The sequence below is a fragment of the Limulus polyphemus genome, unplaced genomic scaffold (genome assembly GCF_000517525.1).
Source record: "Limulus polyphemus unplaced genomic scaffold, Limulus_polyphemus-2.1.2 Scaffold50, whole genome shotgun sequence".
Lineage (NCBI taxonomy): Eukaryota > Metazoa > Arthropoda > Merostomata > Xiphosura > Limulidae > Limulus > Limulus polyphemus.
The window spans coordinates 1,194,155-1,217,856 of NW_013665660.1; the positions used below are offsets into that span (position 1 = coordinate 1,194,155).

A 23,702-nucleotide genomic window follows, 5' to 3' on the forward strand; every position below is an offset into this window, starting at 1 on the left:
GCCTTTTTTTTTATCTGAAGAAACTCTTAGTAATCTAAATATCGTTTTATTTTATTTTTTTGTAAACTATTAGACGATGACGCGGTGGTCGCTTATGATTCCAGTTCAGGTGATAAGGTCTTTTATTTGGTAACGAATCGAACACTCACTTTAAAACTTAAAACGATATTGTTCAATTTGAAAAAGACACTGCGTAAACGACTAATACTTACTAATTCTAGATACTAGTTGTTTATAACTTGCGACTTATGCCCATATAAATCAATTACATGTTCTATTAAGCTATTAATTATTTGCTATAAGTAAATAACTTAACAGAATACTCTGTCTTATTAACATCTTTTATACTTCTCTTGGTGTTTTTTACCTCCCGCCTGTATTTTGTCTAAAAACTTACGTTTAATCATCATTGGTTATCAATTTAAATGATTCATTCTATCTTAGGACAGGAGGTTAGGGCACTCGATTCCCAGTATGAGGATCGCGGGTTCGAATCCCCGTCACACCAAACATGCTCGCCATTTCAGTCGTGGGGGCGTTATAATGTGACGGTCAATCCCACTATTCGTTGGTAAAAGAGTAGCCCAAGAGTTGGCGGTGGGTGGTGATGACTAGCCGCATTCCCTATAGTCTTATGTTGCTAAATTAGGGACGGCTAGGACAGATAGCCCTCGTGTAGCTTTGCGCGAAATCCATAACAGACAAACATTTCATCTTTTCTCTAACCAGGTTTGTATGGGTTACTGTAACTAATAGGCCAGGGCAATGTAGCATTTTAGTGTAGCAGATCTTGAAAATAATTAAAAGAGGTTATTGACTTTCTTCCCGTGATTGCCTATTTATTACTCTTGATGAATCAGTCGAAAACAACAAAAGGCGACTTTTCTCTTTGTTTATTAATTATTTTAGTTTCCGAAGTAAACACAGATAACTGGGGCGTAAATTAATCATGTATGGCCTTTAATCATTCTTATCAATCAAGATCAGGTTTAAGCTTTTCATGTGCATAGCATCACGTAATGGGTTTTTTGGATACAAAAGTGATATGCGCTCATGACTAATGTGTGCCTTTTCAAAACTTTCTTAAACTTATGAGATGCAGAGTATTATTATATTATGCTCAGCACCATAAATTTGCTTCGTCGAAAGATGGTTGCAACGTTAAAAACGTTTCTTAACGACTGGCAACTTATTATCACTTATTCAATCGCAGGTTCTATTTTTACAGTTACAGTTTCTCATTGTTACGTAATAACACCGATATTTGGATGTTCACGAAATCTGAAGAAAAACCATGGTGTCATCTTCAATAATAATGGTATATTTTGGTCAAGAAATAGGTTAACCTAAACAGAAAATATATACGTGTGGTCTCTATGTTATTGTTGATGTCGAAAGTGCTGTTTAATGATAAACAAAATGATGCATATGCTAGAGATATTTATCTGTAGCTGTTGTAAGTTCTAGAACCACGCAATGAAGCCGAGAGTTCGCAGGATCAAGCCAGCAGATACAAGGCAAGTTAAAACATTGAAGGCAATGAAGGTAAAAGCCATTGTATGTGAAATGTTGTATGAAAAGTAAAATGCAGATCTCTCACAAAGGAAAAACGTACACTTATTTACAAAACTGGTGTAAAACAAGCGACAAGGAGACGAACCATGAATCTGCAGATTCAAAGTCCTAGCACAAAAGCCACTAAGCCACCCCGGCTCTTTACCACGTAAAATAATCCATTTGTTCAAACAGCCATGTTGAATACATTTTATTATAAAATTATGTCTGACTTCAAAACGTTCTTGTGTAAAATACTTGTAGATAAGATATTGCCGGTCTTCAAACACCCGCGATGATTAGATAAAACTGAATATGTTGAATAGCTTTCCATTAGAATTTTTTTTTCCCAAAACGGTCAAGTTGAATACATTTTATTATTAGCAAAATCAATATTCAAAACTGTTATGATTGCATTGTATAATAAAATACTGACCGTTTTTAAAAGCCAATAAAATTGACAAAGAAGGTAATGGAGTACACCGCCAAATTCCGTATAAATTTTAAAATAAGATATAACACTCAAAAGTGTTAAACAAATTAGAAAAAAAATTCCTAAATTAGGGTATTTATAATTAGAAAAGTTAACTGTTAAAAATCAGAATAAGGGTATAAAACTGTATTATTATTATTGTCGAACTATATTGCATGTTTCATAAGATTTAAAGACTTTCTTAGGAACGAACACCAAACACTCATGGTCATGTCAATGATTACAACGTAGGCTTAATTCGAAGTAATCTGTACCATACCAGCTAATACTGTCCAGTGTTTTCCTGGATAGTTTTTATAGATGTGTATTTATTTATTTATTACTGTTGAGAAATCAGTTTCTAGGACGCAGTGACCTTCTGCATGTAATGTAGTTTTTATCATGCAAACGAATATAGAAGAAAATGATGAAAATGAATTATGCTTCATTATTTTGTCTTAGCGTATCGTACACTTCATGTTTTACAGTTTATTGTCAGAATTGGGTAATTTCTGGTGATATTATATAGACAAATTACTCGAAGCTTTAAATTTCAAGAAATAATGTTTAATATAATGCTATTCTTGTATAATAAAAAAATATTTATTTCTTTAACTAACATGCAAATTTGTATATGTTGAAATTAGAAAAACTTGAAAGTTGAAGAATAGCGCAGGAAACAATGTAAATAATTATAGTTGTTAAAAGAAAGTGTGCTTGTTTTTTTTTCTTTGGCACTAATTTAAAACCAGAGTGAATTTATTGCTGAGCAACAAAATAAAAAACAAAAGAAGTAAGTAGTTAAGTTAAATATGTAACTTACTGTTCCCGAAATTTATAGGAATAGTGATAACTATACTAAAAAATGTAGATATCTCAGTTTTTTGTAAATCAGTCGCATAGTTAACTTAAACTACTTAGATATATAACCCTACTCAAGGTATGGTTCAATCATGTGTTTAAATCCTAGGCTAGAAAAACAGATGTTATCTGATATGTATTAATTGTATCTAGTTTTTATAGTTATCATTTTGACGAATATTAAATTTTGTTTGTTCTGATAAAGTGTAAGAATCTTGAATCACAGAAATAAATGATCCAGTTTATTTTGTTATGTATGATCTTCACACGACTACTGGGCCTCTGAAAAATGAACTGAAATTTAAAAATATATACTGCACAAAACAACTAAAGAATAAATAGAATTTGTAATATTATTATTATTAAGAAGTAGAAAGCCAGTTATTAAATAATGCCAATCGCCGTCCACAGCTCACTCCCTTACTATTATATAAGTCAAACATCTAATAATCAGCTATAAGATCTGCAGTGCAAATGACTGGTCATTTTAGCTTATGCCATATATAGTGGTATTACACAATCGTATCTCTGTTGTCATCTTAAAGGGAATTTTGGGTGTAAAGTGCGACAAATGATTTATACACCACGGCTAAACCTCAAAGAAGACATTTGAAGGTTTCATATTTAAGAGCCGTCATACTAATGGAGACCAGCCCATCATAGAAGATTCTTACATAGTGGCTATCAACTGTCTCAAATTGTCACTATAGTAGTATGTGGACAAGAAAACCATCATATACAACGCTAGCAGGCGATCGTTTTTTGTCGATTCTGGGTGATTGAATCAGAGAAATGTTTGAAGCTGCAGTGTCAGTATACAGATGGTAGGAAACAGACTTTATAAGACTGACCTGAAAGCCAGATGCCCAGTGAGATGCCGTCCCTTCACAAAATAGATATCCAGTATCTTGCTGGGCATTTGTTACCAAGAGCACGTCCAAGTGGTACAACGACATGTACAGCAAAGTTATTTTTACAGCTGAGTCGCACACTTCATCTTGCATATAGATGAAAGGAGTATATTTATTTGGTGAGAATCCGAAACCAGATCCAACCCTATTTTCATAAAAGAACATGGGTCGTATGCCGATGGAGAAAATATGGAGTAATATATGGAGTAAACCGAAATACGTATTAGTACTCGAGGTGCCTGAGATGTGGGGGTGACAAATTATCTCAGTGGTAACCGTATAGCACCCGTCCACTCATGACTGTCTCATGAGGAAACTTTAAGGAAGTCTCCAAATTAGCTGGTGTCTGTGGGTGTCATTGTAGAGCTGGAATTTCAAATTGAAAAAAGTAGTGTGTCGATTATGGGATATATGGTCTTCACATTGCAAGGTACTAGTGAATAATTTTGCTTATGAACACTTTCGATGCTCTGTAATGCTACTGAGACTTGTGAGGTGAAAAGGGGCCTTGATAGGGGTTGCTGAAGTACATCCTGTGACCAGTCTTAAACAAGCAATTTGTATCTTTTCAATCTCATATAGCAACATAGCATTCGTACTGATTATCGGTAGTGTATAATGCAATACGGAATGGACAATACTTTGGTAGAGCATAAGCAGGTAACGTTCTTTAGCTGTCTTTTCTTTTGCAACTTTCAATGCATTGGTGCCTTTGGTAGCTCTGATTATCATAGTTTTAATGTTGAATTGCCTGACAAAGAAATGGCAGTGTCTTTAAAGGATGGTGATGATTCTTTGACATCTGCATGTCTTTTGTTGAGTATGCATCTTCCAGACCTAAGGCTACTGCTGAGGTGTTCTTACCAGATTCAAAGACTTCCAATTTATGAACTGTTCGGTAACGTTTATCTAGATTTCTCTTCGATAATGTTAGCCGAGGTTCAATCTCATAGGCAAGCCGTTTGGTTCAACCTTCCCGGGGATCTTGCTAATGATGTTTTCTCGGATGATGAATCGACTTTCTTTAAGACAAGAGCGATCCTTCATGGGTTTGGAGGCTTAGATAAGCATTTGATAAAGGCATCAATCTATATTTCAGGGATGTTACCTGTTGCCCAGCTATGTTGATACTCTGACACTAACTTTATCAGGTTTGCTTCTGTAAATTTCTTAAAAATTAAGATTTTTTCACCATTGGACCTGGAGCTCCATCTTTAGAAATGTTTATAGTTTATAGCTAAAGCTGGGTTAAATTATCTGTATTTAGTTGTAACTTGGAAAGAGATTGCTGTAGCTTGAGCCTTTCTTGTATGTCAACATGGTCACATTAGTTAGTGTATCTGTGCATGATGGTCCTGTCTTGGTTTTCATTTGTATGTAGTGTGCAGATATACAATGCCCTGTAACGTCTGTAGTGATATAATTTTCTTTAAATTATTGGTTATTTAGCTCTCGCACGGTCATAGCAGCAACACGTGGTCCGTGATGTCTAATATTATCTTGTTCTAGTCACCTCAGACATTTTTTCTTTTGTTAAATAAAATTTTCTATACGCAAGGAAATTTCAGTATATTTTGAGTTTGAGTTAAAACTATTTAGAATTGGAATATCGTTTGCTGGCTGGAATTTGTCGATAACTGAATCAGATAGCTGACCAATGAGGTCAGAGAACAGAGGTCCCGAGATGATACTGCTCATTGTACAAAGAAAGTAAGCTCTTAGGCAGTGCGTGAGTCTTTTGTTTGGGTAGGCTGTCACATATACCATATAATATTTTTGAGTTGGTGAGAATAATGCTATGTAAGGAACATTTTATTTGGGGAAGCTATTTGTTTGTTCACGATAGGTGTTCAAGGGGATTGCCTTTCAGGCAGTCAAAAATGAACTATTTATCTTCATCCATTAGGGGAGGTTAAGCCTTCCTAAGTCTCTTAAGCTAATGTTTGAAAACCAGATATTTTCTTTGTATCAGGTTGCTCACAGGTTTGGCAATAAGAAAGCCTTCCAAAGTTCATTCAGCATTGAGGTAATCCATCTTGCTAGAAGGAAAATTTCAAGACTAACGGTTCCATAACCTGGAGTGAGGACTGTTCGTCGTCGCACATGGGCATGCACTCAGTTTTAAGTGTTTTTGTATTGTAGCAAATGAAGAGTTTGTTCATTTTACTTAAAGTGTCCAGACTCTCTTATTTCCACACTAACTCCGAAAGCTCAATCGAACACTTTCTCTCGGAAAGTTCACTTAATCACTGGGACGAATTTGCAGTTATTCGCAGGCATTTCTATCAGCAAAATTTGTGCTAGAAATAAACTTGTGAAAGCACCAGACTGAAGTGCTTGTGGGATTGGCCTTGTTGTACAGTTCATTCCATTTCATGCCTCATGCTTTGGAAGCCAAACTCTGTAAGGAGTACAGGCTCCATTCCTTGTAATCCTTGCCTACTCTGCCGTGCGTTGGTCATGCCTTATCCACATGAGCTCATCCTAGGTTTGATTACATGCTTTCTATATTTTTATCGATATCACTGTTCCACCAGTATGGGGCGTTTATTTTGCAGAAGTTGTTAATTTTTTGCTCAACGGTGGAGAGATGTTTGAGGGTACGAACACTGTCATAATCCTTGTATGGATTTCTAGACTGTTTTATATCACTATACCTTTTAGTCTTCACGTGGACCGTCACTGCTAAAATTATATCCCCTATGTCACGTAGAAAGGACACTTAAAATGGGATTAGCAAAATCAATGTTTATACAGAAGTCCCTGTTGCCTTGGTACTCAGTGATCCTTGTTGATTCAACTGAGTTTAGAAGTATAAGGTTGGTGGCTGTACTGTAGAGAACATAATGTAAAACGTTTTCATTAATGTTTTTACCTACATCCCAGGTGGATTGTCTAGCATTGAAGTCTTCTACTGTTAGATACATAGCAGTGCTATCACAGGTTAGTCAGGAACCTTCAATCTTCAGAATGATGTGCTGTGTTGACTTTGATATTCACCTTGGTGTTTCAGATGTGGGTGGATAGTTCAGATGAGCTATCTTGGTGACTTGTAGCTTACTAAGGCGATTATTCCGGTGAGACCTGTAATAATGCCCATAATAGACGTTGCTGTCCTGTCGAACTGAAATGGCCATACTATATACTCTGTATCAGCAAATAGTGTGAGGTTAAAGCCAGTAAAAGTAAACTCTTTGAGGTTTGAGAGTGTTTTTTCTTAAAATAATATGGTGCCATAAAAATATCAAGATAATTGCTTCTCTGTTCCTCCTGAAATTGTAGTAATCTATTATAATGTAGGACTGATAGAGTCTGGTGCAGCTTTTATTCATGTATCGTGTATCAACTCATTGTTTAAGCCTCGTTTGCCCTGTTCGTCTGCTGATCGATTAACGTCCCCTGCTGAATGCGCTAGCTCCATTGCTCCTGTGGGCTCCCGTCTGGGGGCTATTTTTAATGTATCGTTATTTGTAGACAATACATTGACTATTTGTTGTCATTAATCAGGTGGGCATACACTGGCTAATAGGGTCTCTCCATCATCAAAAAGCTTTCCTTATGCAGGACCTTACGCCGGTCAGCCTTGCTTATAACTGGTAACTCGGCATCTCTGTGTTCTTTCCACCATCTAATAACAAAGTGTGGCAAAATGTCTTCTCTGCTTGATGATTGGTCAATCTATTCAGTATGTGTGGTACAATCTATTACAACGTTGATCACTGATCCCAGATATTAGAGAGATTTACCCACCCTAATGTTGCATACAACTAAGTTCCATGTGGTTCAACATTGAGACTGATCTTAACGATAAAGATGACCCTGTCTCAAATCTGATGCCATGTACATGTATTAAATTAAACTCTAGCTATTAAGTCTATAGTTAATGAAGTGGTAATTCTGTGCTTGTGTTTGCAGCTCAACTCACAGTATCTCTAATTGTAATTAAAAATAAAGAATAGATCTACAACAAACTTATTGTAACATTGTTCTTATGCCTGAACACATGGTAACATTGTGTGCAACAAAATTAACTCTGTATTTGAAACTGAATCACGACGATATGTACTAAATCTACATAACTGGTAACTCTGCAATGTACCTAAATTAAGCACGTGCCACATTTTTTACTTATTCATACATGTAACTTAGCATTTGGGAACTATGTAATTATATATAATCATGTTGTAAATAAGTTCTTATTAATAGAGATAAACATCTTGAAAAATATTATAAAGAATTAGATATAATTGTCTTTCTTCCTTTTTTTGTTTCCCTCCTTCTCTTTCTTGTCAGTATACATGTATTCCATATCCGAAACTATCTCAAATAACTCGTCACAATAATTCACTACTCTTGTTCAGCCTTTATTCTAGATGCAGGCTTAGTTTAAATTTTAAGTGGGTTTTGTTGGTCATTATAGGAAAATTACGACATACAATATTTCATACGGGCTTGAAAACCAATTTAAAATAATTTCAGTCAAGTTGTTTTTTTTTTCGTCCTTTCTTTTAATGTAGAGTATAAGAGATCATATCTAATATAAAAAAATGGAGGTTAAGGACTGTTACTTAGTGCACGACATTAAAAGTAAAATTACAATAAAGTTATAAACAATCGCTAAGTCTAGTAATAGTACTTTATAATCTACACAAATTAATGCAAAAAAGAGCGAAATGTATTGAATTATTTATAATTGGAACATTAATCTGGGCCTTAAAATGTCTTAATGATTTGTATTGTAAAGATACACAAGAAGGCTAGAAAGAAATTATAATATCTGAAATTTTGTTCATGAGTGTCTAAATACTGGTAGCTTCCCTGCCTATATTGTTTATATGTAGTATATATAATTATATGTATACGTTAGTGCTCTTACCATCACGAACTGTATATTTATTTTAAAAAGTAAAAACTCTTACGTAAATCATATCTTTGAGCTGAAAGTCTTCCGAATGCAAGAAACAATAACATATTTAAAAACCTGATATTTAGGTCCAAAAACTCTGATCACAGTAAATGGAGTTTTGTACGTACCACTCAATCTTGTACGTAATTTAGTCCTTCTGTCTTTTATACAAAACTAGAATTAAATATATTATCCAATCTGCCTTCTTCACCTTTCTTATCGTTCATCAAGGAGTGAGCCTCGCCGAAGCTTTCTGATCTTTTTAACCGGCTATATACACTACACTTCTGTTCACATGGGGCCTCTGTTGTATATAAGGTTAGCACATTGTTTTTAATTTTAATTTATTTTTTGTTGTCTTTGAAGTTTACCTGCTCATTACTCACAAGAATCGTGAGTGGGCTAGGAAAGATGGCGCTGATAACGAAAAATTACAGTTATTCTCATGGTTTAAAAAAATCAAACGTGTCAGGAGATGGTTTGAAGATTACCTACATGTATTGTGTTCCAGAAAAATGTTTAATGTATATAAAACGTAAATCTATATTTCATTACGTCGAAAACTAGAATACTCAAACCGCCTGTTCCTCTTTCTTTTCTTTTTGCTGTATCTACTCCACATTCATGATTTACGTAAAGGTTGACTTCAGTGAACATAATAATAATAATGGTCATGATTTCCTATTAGGCTTTCTTTCTTTCTTTTGTTTTATAGAGATTTATAACATCAAGAGCTTAGAATTTCTAGCAGTAAATACATAATTCCTTCTCTTTAACATTATATGGCGTTTACATGTTGCGTCTAACTACTGGGCTCAATACAAGAATGTGGTGTATATTACACCGAAATTTTGTTACAGAACTGAACAGTTTGCTGATGATAAATTATACTACATACAAAACTAGGTAACTGGATTTATGTACTTCGAGGGTGCTGGTTGACCCTGTAGTAGAGGACTGGATTTATGTACTTCGAGGGTGTTGGTTGACCCTGTGGTAGAGGACTGGATTTATGTACTTCAAGGGTGCTGGTTGACCCTGTGGTAGAGGACTGGATTTATTTACTTCAAGGGTGCTGGTTGACCCTGTGGTAGAGAACTGGATTTATGTACTTCGAGGATGCTGGTTGACCCTGTGGTAGAGGACTGGATTTATGTACTTCGAGGGTTCTGGTTGACCCTGTGGTAGAGGGCTGGATTTATGTACTTCGAGGGTGCTGGTTGACCCTGTGGGAGAGGACTGGATTTATGTACTTCGAGGGTGCTGGTTGACCTTTTGGTAGAGGACTGGATTTATGTACTTCAAGGGTGCTGGTTGACCCTGTGGTAGAGGACTGGATTTATGTACTTCGAGGGTGCTGGTTGTCCCTGTGGTAGAGGACTGGATTTATGTACTTCGAGGGTGCTGGTTAACCCTGTGGTAGAGGACTGGATTTCGAAGCTTTGCGTGTGTTATAAGTGATGGTCAGTTCCTTAGCATGGATGTTGGGTGATAGAGTGCTACTGACTGGTTGCCTCTCCTCTGGTCAGTAGTTCATTATTAGGGACAGCGGCAGATAGCCTTAGTAGCTTTGCCATAAATACGAAGTATATATTTAGAATCTATGGGCCTTTAGCAATCTTTATAAATAAAAAACAAAACATTTAGTAAACAGGTATTTTGTGTTAAAGTGTTATTGGCTTGATTTTTAATTTTTTTAAAGGAAAAACCTTACACAGCTCTAACTATCAGCGATGGCTCAGGTTTTTCCACTTCAGGCCATTTTCGTAAACTACGAACATACGTTGATAAAACGTTATTCAATATTTTGAGTTTCAGACTTAAACATTAATTTTTGGTTTAACGCCAAGCAGTCATGTTTTGAGACCGAGGTTGTAAAAAAAATTCCAGCCATGAAAGTTAACCATATGCAAATAGCTTTATAGTTTTGTCTTATAACTGCCTAAAGCGTCAATATGTCCTTTAAATTCACCACTTCAATTTGTACTGAGTTTTTTTTTCAAATGCTTATTTAGTTTCACCATTTGGTGTTTAATAAATCAAAATGAGAAAAAGAAACCAATCCAAATGAGCAGGAAAAAATAAGGACAGGCAAAATTTATAATAGTGTGTTGTCCTTGCGTGGGCTGTTTCATTTCTACATGAAGGGTGTTGTCGGATTTAACTTCCGGAGAAATTAGCAGTTTTTTACATAATCATTTTTAATCGTGAAGCAGTACGATCATCATATGTGAGTTTTTACAATTGGAAGCCTTGACCCAAAGACAGTTTTGTTTGTTTGTTTGTTTGTTTCCAGTAAAAATGTTAACCCAGTAATTTTCTCTCTGTCGTACCACTTCAACAGCCATTTTAATTAAATATCTGGAAGTCTGGAACCTCTATATAGAATAACAAATTCCTATAGAAGGTGCGCTAAAAAAAAGATGCATGCCATATGTTATGCTATGTTGTAAAATCTAGGATTTTACTGACGCGCTCATCTCTTTCAGCTGACGTGTAATAATACCATTGGATAGAACCACATACTAAAGTTACATTTTATATACTATAGACTGTACAGCCTTGTTGACCAGCCACGTGAGTGGTTTGTTTATTTAATATTACTTTTTGTTTATGAAGATCTTTAGTTATATCGCTTACTATCTCTTATGTTATTAACTAGTAATATTTGTGAATTATATTAAAATATATATAAATTTAATAACAATAACTAGCATTTGCAACGATAAGAATATATGTATTTATATAGTCTTTAATAACGAGTTTGAATATACTGAAAGCCAAGCCCATCGATAGCAGGGTAGGGAGAGCCAGGTAGGCCAGATCTCTTTTAAAAATCCGTCTCCCTCACACCAAATTTCAGTAGTCACTTTTAATATTTTAGGTTTTAGTAATAGCGAGGGAGGAGGAGAAGGTGAGCCAGACCTCCTTAAATATCCGTTTTGCTCACACCATATTATTTATATTTTCGGTTTTGGTTTGTTTGTTTTAGAGCAAAGCCACATTGGGAGATCTACTGTGTCCACCGCAAATAATAGAACCCCGGATTTTAGCATTATAAGTCCGAAGAGTTACCACTGTCCCACCGTGGGACTTAAGGTGTTGGTAATGATTGCTATATTAGTATACAAATGGAAAATATGGCGTTTTTTTGTCGTATAAAAAAATCAAACTACCGTTGCTGTTGTGCATACATGTGATCTGAAATCTTAGTAAGAAACAACATGTATATATAGAAGATCAGAATCAATGTTTTTCAATCCTCTTTGTAGCTTCTTAGTCTACATTATTTTTTTAAAACATACGGTCTGTTTATTGGTTCTGGCAGAGATTCAGCTACAAATTATTGTCATTATAGCCTCCATATGTCTACATTTAGTTAAGAAAAGCGTGATTCGGGTTTTCTGTTAGCAGATATATATATATATGTATGTGTGTGTGTAGCTTAAGAATGTTTTCCTTGCCACATGTGTGGTCTTTCGTCACTTTTCAAGGGAAACATCTAGACCCAGGACATTCAATTTCTAAGCCTTTTCTAGCTTCGTTCATTTATTTTTATTATTATTCAATTGTATTTCTTCATTCCGCGTACAGTCACACACACACGGGTATATAGTTGGCCAGACACACGCTTTTTAATCAATAAAACAACTCCCTATTGTACCCTAGTCAGGCTGGAAGCATTACTGACAACCCGAGTGAGGCTGGAAGCATGACTGACAACATTTATGTGGAAGGTAGTTTGAAACGATGCCAAACAGAAAATACTGTATGTATATTACCAGACTTTCAATTGGGTTAAAGTGACAGTTTTTCACTAAAACTATGTTCTTACTAACTCTGAAATACGTTTCAGTTTTCCCCTATAAAAATTGTGAATAGTTTTGTCTCTTTTTTTTTTCACAATTTATCCTAAAAATTAATTATTATTTTTTCTTTCTTTTTATGGGTTTCATTCACGTGTTTTTAAGAATAACATTGCAAGTTTGTGATTTTAATTTATAATCATATGATAATAAAAATCGTCTGCACGTGTCAAGATTAGAGATATTGTAAACCGCGAAGAAGTTGTAGTTTCAGAAGAATACAACGATCTCTCTAAATATTTTTTTAAAGAAATTCATGCAAGTAATTTGACTATATCAGCAGATGGCGCTGCAACCAACAAATATGCTTTAGAGCGCAAAAACTATGGTTGACTATCTAAAATATTGGAAAATAATGATGAATAACTTCCAAATTTTTACATATTATACAAATAAATATGCCATATAATATGAAAACACACAAACTAGCTTTCAAATAGATAAAAAGAGGAAAAGATAAAGGCAGTACTACGTCTGGGATGACGTGAAGCATCGTGAGTGAATTTTCCGTTTAGAATAGAGTTTTTGTATTTCTTGATAAGTGTAACATTTTTAATACGTATTTTATCTGTTTGTAGGAGTGGAGTTTTTGTTTTACAACAGATGTGTCTTTTGTCCACAAAATATTTACATTCATTCACTTAAATATTAAGTGCATTTTCTGGGTCTTCTTTTTCATAACAAGTAATTCGTGTATCAAACTTGGCATTTTTTTCAATAATAAGTGTTTCGTATGTCCACAAAAACATGCCATCTTCTTCCATAACAAATGTTTTATATATCCACACAGACATTAACTTGTCTTCCGTAACAAATGTTTCTTTTGTCCACATACATATGTTTCATCTACCCATACATACTCGACATCCTCTTCCATAACAGATGTTTTATATATCCACACAGACATTAACTTGTCTTCCATAACAAATGCTTCTTTTGTCCACATACATACGTCCTTGTCTTCCACAACTTGTTTCATCTACCCATACATACTCGACATCCTCTTCCATAACAGATGTTTTATACATACATACAGACATTAACTTGTCTTCCATAACAAATGTTTCTATTGTCCACATACATACGTCCTTGTCTTCCACAACTTGTTTCATCTACCCAAATACTCGACATCCTCTTCCATAACAGATGTTTTATACAAACATTTGTTATGGAAGACAAGTTAATGTCTGTGTGGATATATAAAACATTTGTTATGGAAGACAAGTTAATGTCTGTGTAGATGTTATGGAAGAGAATGTCGAGTATGTATGGGTAGATGAAACAAGTTGTGGAAGACAAGGACGTATGTATGTGGACAAAAGAGATGTTTCATCGGTTCACACAGATATGCCATTCTTTTCCATAACAGATAGTTTGTATGTCCAAAAAGACATGCTATCTTCTTCTATAACTGGTGCTTTGCTTATCCACACAGACATAACGTTCTTCTTCCCTCATAGATATGGAACTCTTTACAGTATCAGGTGTTTTGCTCCACCCCCACACACCCTCACGCATACACTTGACAAGTTTTCTATTTTCCAAAACACGATATTTTTGTTCATAAAATTTTTTTCCTCTCCAAACTCGTATGACATTTCCTTTTGTACGAATTGTTGCTTCTGTCTAGTCTACATATGCATCCTACATGGTATATTTAATATCATTAAAGATTACAAAATTATAACCAGCATGCCTCCAATAATATACTGGCAAGAAACTCAAAGGTCAATTTTTTTAACCACTGTTAGTAGCAACCGAACAAGTTGGCGAATAAAGATGCTAATCTTGATCCTGTTGCATCTCCATCGGTTTGATCACATATAACGTTGTTAGAAAATGAGATTCCTTTAGAGCACATTTCCATAATTTTTGAAAACCGTACTTATGAGATCTTATTATAATATCATCATTCTGGTATAAAAGAATTAGGGTTAGTAGCAGCTTTTCTTCCAAAAGAATAACAGTCTACAGAGACTTTACATCAAAATGTTCACGATAAGCGTCCTTATAAACCGTGAATTCCGTATTCCGTTAGAAAAACAATTCTCTCACTGATAACATTATGTATAAATTGCTCAATAAACTTAACCAAAACATCAGCTAATTAATGATTATAAATACTTATGTTACACACTATATAGGTTCAACAAAACATTTTATGAACTTTATTAATACACAAAATAATAAAATATTAATGAAAGTAAACAAAAACATTTGGACAAATTGATAAGATATCTGGTAAACTTTTATTAATTACCATGATAATGTAATATTCAACTTTATGATTATTTCTTGAATGAAACAGAAAAAGTATTTGCACGTAGTTTAAAGTTTGCTATTTCTTTTTTGAAAATTAATCCTTTTAAATATCTTTTATATTTTGAACAACTATTACAAGTTTCTAAACAAATTATATGGTTTAATACTAGTGGAATTAAAATAAGTGGTATACCTGTATCTTCTTTCAGACAAATACACAGCGTTGAGTACGTTATAGGAAAATGATTCTGAATAGGCAAATTTCGATTATGGAAAGCACGCAGGGATAAGTGACGTTCTTTGGCCATGACACCCTTACAACGAAGGCTTTAACAGTGTAAACTATGCTACAGGGTTATTTTCACAGTGCACGGTAATCAAATAGAGTATAGCCGGACGAGGCGACATGGACTGTAACGAGGTGGTGAGGCTCTAACATTATTTTACTATATCGTACTCAAACCTCTATATTCCTTCGGAAGAGACATTACAACTAACAGCGAATTGTTTATATCAGAACGATGGCATTGTAAAAAAGCTTACTAACTATGTTTTGTTTTGTTGTCAGAAATTAATTATCGAGATTTGTCACTAAATAATTTAATTTTTATTTAACAACATTGTGTATGGCCAAACTGGTTTAATGGCAAAGGGGCCAAGATTAGCGCCGTCGCATCACTCACCATCTTGTTCCTTTTTTTATTTAACAACATTGTGTATGGCCAAACTGTTTAATGGCAAAGGGGCCAAGATTAGCGCCGTCGCATCACTCACCATCTTGTTCCTTTTTTTATTTAACAACATTGTGTATGGCCAAACTGTTTTAATGGCAAAGGGGCCAAGATTAGCGCCGTCGCATCACTCACCATCTTGTTCCTTTGCTATCGGAGGTATGTTGATGATACTTTTATTCTAACAGAAAATGGGTCAATTCCATAACACTTGTTTCGTCTGCCGACACAGATTTAGCATTCACTTCCAAAACAGGTATTTTTCATGCATGTGGGTGTAATATCATAATTTTTCACAATCTGCATTTGTCTATACAAAATATTGACGTTTTTTTCCATAACAGATATATCTTCTGTCCACACAAAAACAACACCATATTTCACAATAACTGTTTTGTCTTTCTACCCAGGAAACTGTTTATAGGTTTGCAACACGGTGAAATTACATTCAAGGGTTCTTGTGTTAATAATGCCCATTTTTTGTTATGTTGTTTGTTGTTAAGCAGAAAGCTACACAATAGGCTATTTACCCACGTAAGTATTAAAACCCAATTTTTAGGGTCGTAAGCCCGCAAACTTACTACTGAGTCCTTAGGGGTGGGGTGGGGTGTAGGGGTGAGGTTGGTTAACTTCGGCTTCTCCTGTTTCTGACTTTGTAACATTTTGTACCTCAGTTACGTGCACAACACTTAAATACATTACATGTTTATCGACAATACTGATCGAATAAATTAATTACATGTTTACTGATCGTATAAATCAAAGTTATCGACATTTTTTTGTGTGAAAATTGTCCCCCGGTAGATCAGCGGTAAGTTTGCGGATTTACGACGCTAAAATCCGGGGTTCGATTTACTGAGATGGTCAGAGTGCAGAGAACCCATTGCATAGCTCTTGGCTAAATCAACAACAATAACAATAACTGTGAGAATGTAATTCCACGAAAACATATACAAAGTGTATTTGTATATTCTCCAACCTCTTATTTACCCAGTAGACACTATTTATATGTATAACTATTTACGTTATCTCTTTAATGTGAAGTGTATTTTTTACGGAGTACTCTTAACAGCGGTGTACTGGAACAGAAACTGTCTCCAGAGAGGGAAACTACCAAAGCAGTGAAACTTTTAATAGTCGTCTGTCAAGGGCGTTCATTGTTTGAAAAACATTGATTTATGCTCTATTTATATTTCGTCATACAGACAAAAGTTTTACATAGATTACCTTTGTACTCTAATACGCAGGTGTGTTAAGTTTCCAGGCATGTGTGGAGTATAGGTCTATGTGCACATGTTTAAAAGATAAGCCATGCAGTCATACGAAGTGTGTGCGCGATAAATAATGACATCACATTCAATGAATTTGTGTATCAAATACATACATATATATATATATATCTAATTCAAATTATTATTTTCGTATCACCGTATAGAGTTTGTTTACCTCTATTTAAAAAGGTAAAGTTATATAGCACATTAATTCCGAATTTTATTGCAAGCTTTCGTTTTTGAAAGTCGCTGTCCCTGAACGAGCTCGCACGTATACCTGTACTTGTTTAATTTACCTTTCGATATCTGATTGTAGGTGTTTCTCATAGCGCGGAGCCCGTAGGCGCTGTTGGCTACCGACATCTCAACGTTAGGTTTATGTATCCTAGTTCATTTTTAATACAACCACTTAACTAGCTTATTGCGCTGAGAACAGAGAAGACGTTTACTGTCTAAGTTTAATGCTAGTGTACCCCCCTTCGTTCTCTGTAGGTAAGTCCGTCAGTCAAAAGGTATTAGTACAACAGGTGTTCCACTCTATTTTAGTAGTAGTATTGGTGAGAGGGCAGCACTGAGCCAGAAATTGATGGATACGACGCTTATACGTCGTCGACTCGAGTCAGATCGCGCGAGAACGCTAAAGTTGGTAGTAGTGAATGGTATTTAGTTGGTATAAATCTCACTGAAAGATCAACGCGCGTTAATAGTATTCTACAGTTCCACTTTTCACTCAGCGCGGTCTTCCCAGAGCACCTTCGTAAATCCTGGTTTATTAACCACAAATTCTCACTTGGCTTGCACGGATGGATGTGGCAGGGAATTCCAACAATAAAATATATTCGTACTGAGAAAAGAAGCAATGTGAGTAGGGATTATTCTGTGATTATTCAAAAATATGTCAAAATTAATGACTTTTAGTTTTAGGGAACAAATAATAGTAGCAAATATGCTTCTATAAAATAATGTATATATATTTTTAATACAAAAATTATTAAATACATATTTATACATATATATGTGTGTGTAACTTTGTAGTTTAATAAGGTTATTATGAGCTCTGTTTCATGTTTTATCAACCTGAACATAAAGCTGTAAATCATGCACTTTTCTTTATTCTTGCTTCAAACAAACAATATCTTTAAATTTAAATGTTGTGACGAGAATAGTTTGTTTATTTGTCATCAGATTTTATCATCATTCATAGGAAGAGTCGGAGGCTTTTATGAAATGTTAAATAACATATTTTATCAACTTAAACATAAAGTTGTATATCATATCATTTTATTTTTATTGGCATTGTGGTGAAGTAAATAGTTTGGGTATTTGTCACCAAAGTAATTCATCATTGAGTCACAGGCTTTTATGTGTGGTTCTACACAATATCCGCTTGTTGATCTGAGCTTAAACTGTATAGCGTAACTGCCAAAGTGTGATATTCCTGATTTTTACTTCAGAATAGGAAATTTACAACTTTGTAGTTCAATTTGAGAGTAGGCTGGTTGAGATCCCGATGAGTAATAAAATCATATCGGGTATACATGTACCCCACGCTTGGTATTGCTGGTGCACAAAATTATAGCTAATAAAAAGGAAAAAAAAATATCTCTTAGATTAATTTACTCTAATCTTGTTTGAGCATACAAATCAAAAGGTTTCTTGAGGTTGTCCTTATAGAAAAATCTCAGATTATGTATGCATTGTTTGTTTCTTATTAAGCACAAAGCTACATAATGGGCTATCTGTGCTGTGCCCACCACTGGTATCGAAACTCTGTTTTTAACGTTGTAAGCACGCAGACTTACCGCTGAGCCACTGGGGGGGGGGGGACTTGTGTATAACTTGTTAGCATAATTTAAATTAGCGAGAGATGTGTAAGAAACCGTACTATTACTACCTGTGTAGTAATTCGGATTACTTACCAGCGAGCTATAGAAATAAGAAAGAAAACGAAAATTCTGGCCGCGGCTAATGATGATTCCCTCTTGTTTTTCTTATAATAAATAGTTTAAGTTGTAAAAGAAATTATCAGAGGATAGAAAAGCTTTTTTGTTACACCTCAAGCATGGGCGCCCACGGTAATGGTCAAGAGGGGGATCTGCCCCCTTACATTTCGCCAAAAATTACACGTATTATGATGTAAACTTAACATCGTAGTTAAACCAAATATTTCTAGTAGTTTTATTAAAACTGTAAATTTGTATTTTCGTTTAAGCATACATAACGCATATTATTGTAGTTTGTTGACTTACCACTGTAAAAGTTGATCCCCTAGATAAATGTGTTGCACACACATACACAAATATTTCTGTGGTCGCCCATGACCTCAACATGACAGTCTACAGTTAAGTAGAATTTTCTTAAATATTGAAAAATAGTGGATGTTGTTAACAACATAGTCAGACAGACAGACAGATAGGTAAAAGGTAATGTTTCTACCTTATTATTACATTGTTCAAGTTTTAACTATACACATTTCAGTTTTCAAATATCTTTTGAAAGTTATTTACGATATACTTAGCGATATCTGTTTTCACTTAGCTGACTAGTTATGTACATGCTGTTTTAAATATGAATTTCCCTGTCGGTACAGAGAATGTAGGCCAGCTTAAATTAATATTCCGATGTGTATGCGGATTCCTTGTCTGTGTAAGAACATTAGACAAGAAATTGCAGTAAGAATCGGTTTCATGTAAACAGCTGGTCCGGTTCTATTCCGGCATATAGAACACTCGGTTCTAATTCAATATTGGTATAAGGAACAGAACCGGTCCACTCTGAACTGTATGAGCAGAAACAGTCTTTATTGGACTCACTTGGTGCCCCACCAGCGGCGCTGGAAAACTTTATAGCGGTGGTGCTGAAAGCCATTCAACAAAACTGTAAACCCTGAATATGAAGTAAGCTATATATTCGGTTGTTATTGTTGTATTAAAACATGTTAATAAAATCAACAGGTACACACAGCACCCCTGTACCTTAAGCCAAGGGATGCTGCCACACCTCCAATTCCCAGTTCTATCACCACATTAATAACCAATCACAACTTGGCTTTTGCGATTCAGTGCCATCAGAGGCGTCTTAACAGTCGTTAGATAATTCAGTTTTATAAGGTTCTTGTGAGGACCGATTTATGTATATCTACAGTCACAGAAATTACAAAAATTTTCTGAGATCTCTCAGCTTTATGCCGCAATTATGAAAACCGGGTTTTAATTAGTTTATTCAGTTTTAAATGTTTAATTCCTATATAGATCATTTAGTTTATAGCGTTCTCGTGAGGACCAGTTCCTCCATATACACAGTTACAGAGGTGTTAAATCTTCCTCAAGTCATTCATGTTTATTGTGAGGACTGGTTTCTACTTAGTTTATTCAGTCCTGTGACATCCTGGGGTGGGGGGTGGGGGGAGCATGGCCAGGTATAAGTGTTAGGGCGCTCGACTCGCAATTTGCGGATCGCGGGTTCGAATCCCCGTCACACCAAACATGCTCGCCCTTTCAGCCGTGTGGATGTTATAATGTGACGGTTAATTCCACTGTTCGTTGGTAAAAGAGTAGCCCAAGAGTTGGCGGTGGGTGGTGATGACTAGCCGCACTCCCTCTAGTCTTACACTGCTACATTAGGGACGGCTAGCGCAGATAGCCCTCGCGCAGCTTTACGCGAAATTCGCAACAAACAAACAAACAAATTCTGTTGGGAACATTTCTTTACCCAGCTATATTTTTTGAAACGAATTGCGTTAGTAGTCTAACCAATAGCTTGATCCAAATAAATGAATGCGTTTCTTCAGAACATAACAAACTGCAAGGTTTGCTAGACTGTTAAAATCCATGGTTACAAACAGATACCCGGAAGTACAAATAGCTACAAACAATACTTGTTTGTTTGTTTTTTCTTGTAACACACTTTTGTTTATTTATATATTCTTCCAATTTACATTTTCAGCACCTCCATACATTGTATATAAAAGTAATTGTGAATGTAAACAATAAATAAGAAGACTATAAAAATAGATTTCGTGTTGAAAAGTATACCAGTTCGTCTTGATCGACCATCCTACTTTTAAACAGCTGTAATTCTTGTGTTTTATCAACACGAAAACGTAAACTTGACGAAAACAAATAAAAACAACAACGTTGTTTTACTTACTTGACAATTGTAAATTATTATATTATATTTATCCAGAAATACACCTTTAATTGCGAACGTGAACAAGAAAAATGATTATAAACTGAATGTAGGTGGCGAAACAGTTAATGTTATACCACACCCTTGCGAACGGTGCTCATGCTCGTAACACCTTAAGCTTGAAGCTGGTCACGGGGTCACTTGTCTCACGCTTTAACGTTTGAATTTAAAAAAAAAATGCATCCGTGGTGCACAAACAGGTACCGAAATTTAGTATTCAGAACTGTTAGGTTCCCTCTGGGCAACGAGGGAGGGAGCGCAGTGTAAGGAATGGGGTTTAAATAACATGAACGTGTCTGGTATAGAGTAACAGCTGTTTGTAGACTTCATCACATACTGATGATATCGTTCACTGTTTCTTGCGGTTTCCCCCTCGAGTAGATTAAAACAGGTTCGACGTGACGGTAAACCCTTGGGTGAAATCGTTGAGAGTCTTCTCGTGTCTTGGTCTGTGCATCGTAAGTAAAGATAAAGAATGTACAGTTTCTTCTTTTTGTGTATATTTTATTAAACTGGATACTTAAATATCACATTTCCTTTTAGTACACTTTCAAATAATGTAAAGGTTAAGCCCCTACCAACAAACTTTCTATAGGACTTTCACCGCTCCCAGTCATTTCCTAGCCAGATGCGTGCAAGCAAAAGTAAGATTTGGGGCGAATATCCTCAGCATATTACTTTTTTATTTATAAATATCTAATTCCGTGAAAATGAAAATAATCATTGTTCTGCATCGTTATTTATAGGGTTTTTGTTTTGTTTCACCTATGGGAGGATCAGGTACACTTCGGACCTCTTCTCTCCCCCCCCCCCCCCTTCACTTGTCTTTCTTCTCTTAGGAGCTGCCTTTTAGGTTATTATACCTTATGTAGATTAATTCAGCATTTTGTGATAAACATGTATTTTGCAAAAGTCCTCTAGAAATTACATGTCCACACCTTTTTCTGCATTATCCATGTGCTGGATGCAATTATCACATCGATTCACGCCAAGTTACGCACATGTTATGTTGCATATAGAGTTTTTATACACACAAAACAGTCCCACTTATGCTACTGAAATACACAGATAATATTATTTTTACACATAAATAACTTTTGAAAAACTAAAACTAAATATGCATCTAAAAGTCAGTTAGCCTAGCGCTAAGTGGCCTTTTCGTTTAGATCTGTTTACAATATTTAAAAAGGAGAAGTGTTTATGGTTATACTCGTCTGGGTTACTTAGAAGTTCATTTTTACCTAAATTATCCTTCAAATATGTAGCTGAGCTAGTTAGGAATATTTCTGACAATAACAGAATATTTGAGTATTTATGTACAAATGTACTGTTTGTTGTATGGGTATTCTGTATACCTTTGTCAGAGTGTAGTTTTGTATTATTATTATTTTGTAATTGCAAGACGTGTTTTAGAGATGTTTAGCCATGCTGGGGAGACATATTCAATGATAGGACGTGTATATGTTTTGTAGATGTTGAGAATGTTAACTGTCGATGTACCTCCGTTATTTCCAGCTAGACCCCTATTTGACTAGTACTTCGCACGCTTCTGCTGTAATACACTTAATATGTTCGTACCAGGTTAATTGTGAATCATATATTAGTGCTAGAAATTTATGCAAAGTTTTCTTCCTTCAGCTATTTTGTTGAGTAACTGTTATTGTGGTTTCCACGTTTGGTGGCCTAAGTTGCACTTTTTTTAAGTGGCATACATGTGTCAACTGTGTTTATTAGGCACTCAATAATTGTACCACAATATTGTTCTATTTGTGACCCACAGCTTGCTCCTGTGATGATTTTGTTTGGCAATTTAGAATTTATGTATCTTGATATTTTGGCCAATTTGTCTTTTATAATTAAATGTTTTGAATAAATTGGAAGATTGTGATTTGGTTTGAGATCGAAGACACCCCATATCGGAAGATAATTGTTATCACAATCATACCCTACATTAAAAGACGTGTTGGGATTCAAACATTTAATAGAATGAAGTATATTTCTTCTAGGTATTCAAAAAGTAATTTGCCATTATTACTAGTTGTTTTACATCCAAATATTCTATTTTTACTACTTCTATCTCCTATTAATATATGCTTGTTATTATGGTTTTTAACGCTTGTAACGAATTTCTTATTATATCAACGTTTGTTTAGATGTGTGTACGTAAACGCTTAAATTTGTATTGTTACATAAAACTGCAATTTCTAGAACGCCTCCACACGGCTATAAATATAACCAACGCGACGCGCCGAAAGAGAGAGTATCTATTATATGTTTGCTAAACTTGGTGTGCTAAAAAAAACTTCGTTGACTGTAAATGTGATTAACGCTTATTAATCGAGAACTTCAGATATATTTGACCAGGAACATTTATAAATTTCAGACATTACAAATCATTCAACTTTAATGGATTCACATCGGACATTAGTACGTTTACTAAAACGTTACCTAACTTCATCGGTGAAACTCGAACTGTAAATTGGCGTGTGATCAGCGAGAACTACAGGGCTAGTTAATTCCCTACTAAGTGAACTGTACCTATATCAACTCGTAATCAATTCGCTCATCGTGAACCCTCGGGAAAATATCAAGGACATTCCAAGCTGGAAAGAAGACTTTATATTGCTTGTGAGTTTGTGAAACTTTTGCTTATAAATAATTGTTTGTAATAACTGTTATT

General features: G+C 35.0%; 1 protein-coding gene across 4 annotated transcripts in view; it reads left to right on the forward strand.

Annotated features, from left to right (window-relative positions):
* Window positions 1–23,702, forward strand: part of LOC106463042 — a 231,148-nt gene that overhangs the window by 52,465 nt on the left and 154,981 nt on the right. Inside the window, exon 1 of one of the 4 annotated variants that reach the window (XM_022390751.1) lies at window positions 17,541–17,695. The exons of the other annotated variants lie outside the window; for them this stretch is intronic. The gene's annotated coding sequence lies outside the window, so the exon portion shown is untranslated. Of the gene's footprint in view, window positions 1–17,540; window positions 17,696–23,702 lie in introns of those variants that run through there. 4 annotated transcript variants of the gene reach the window in all.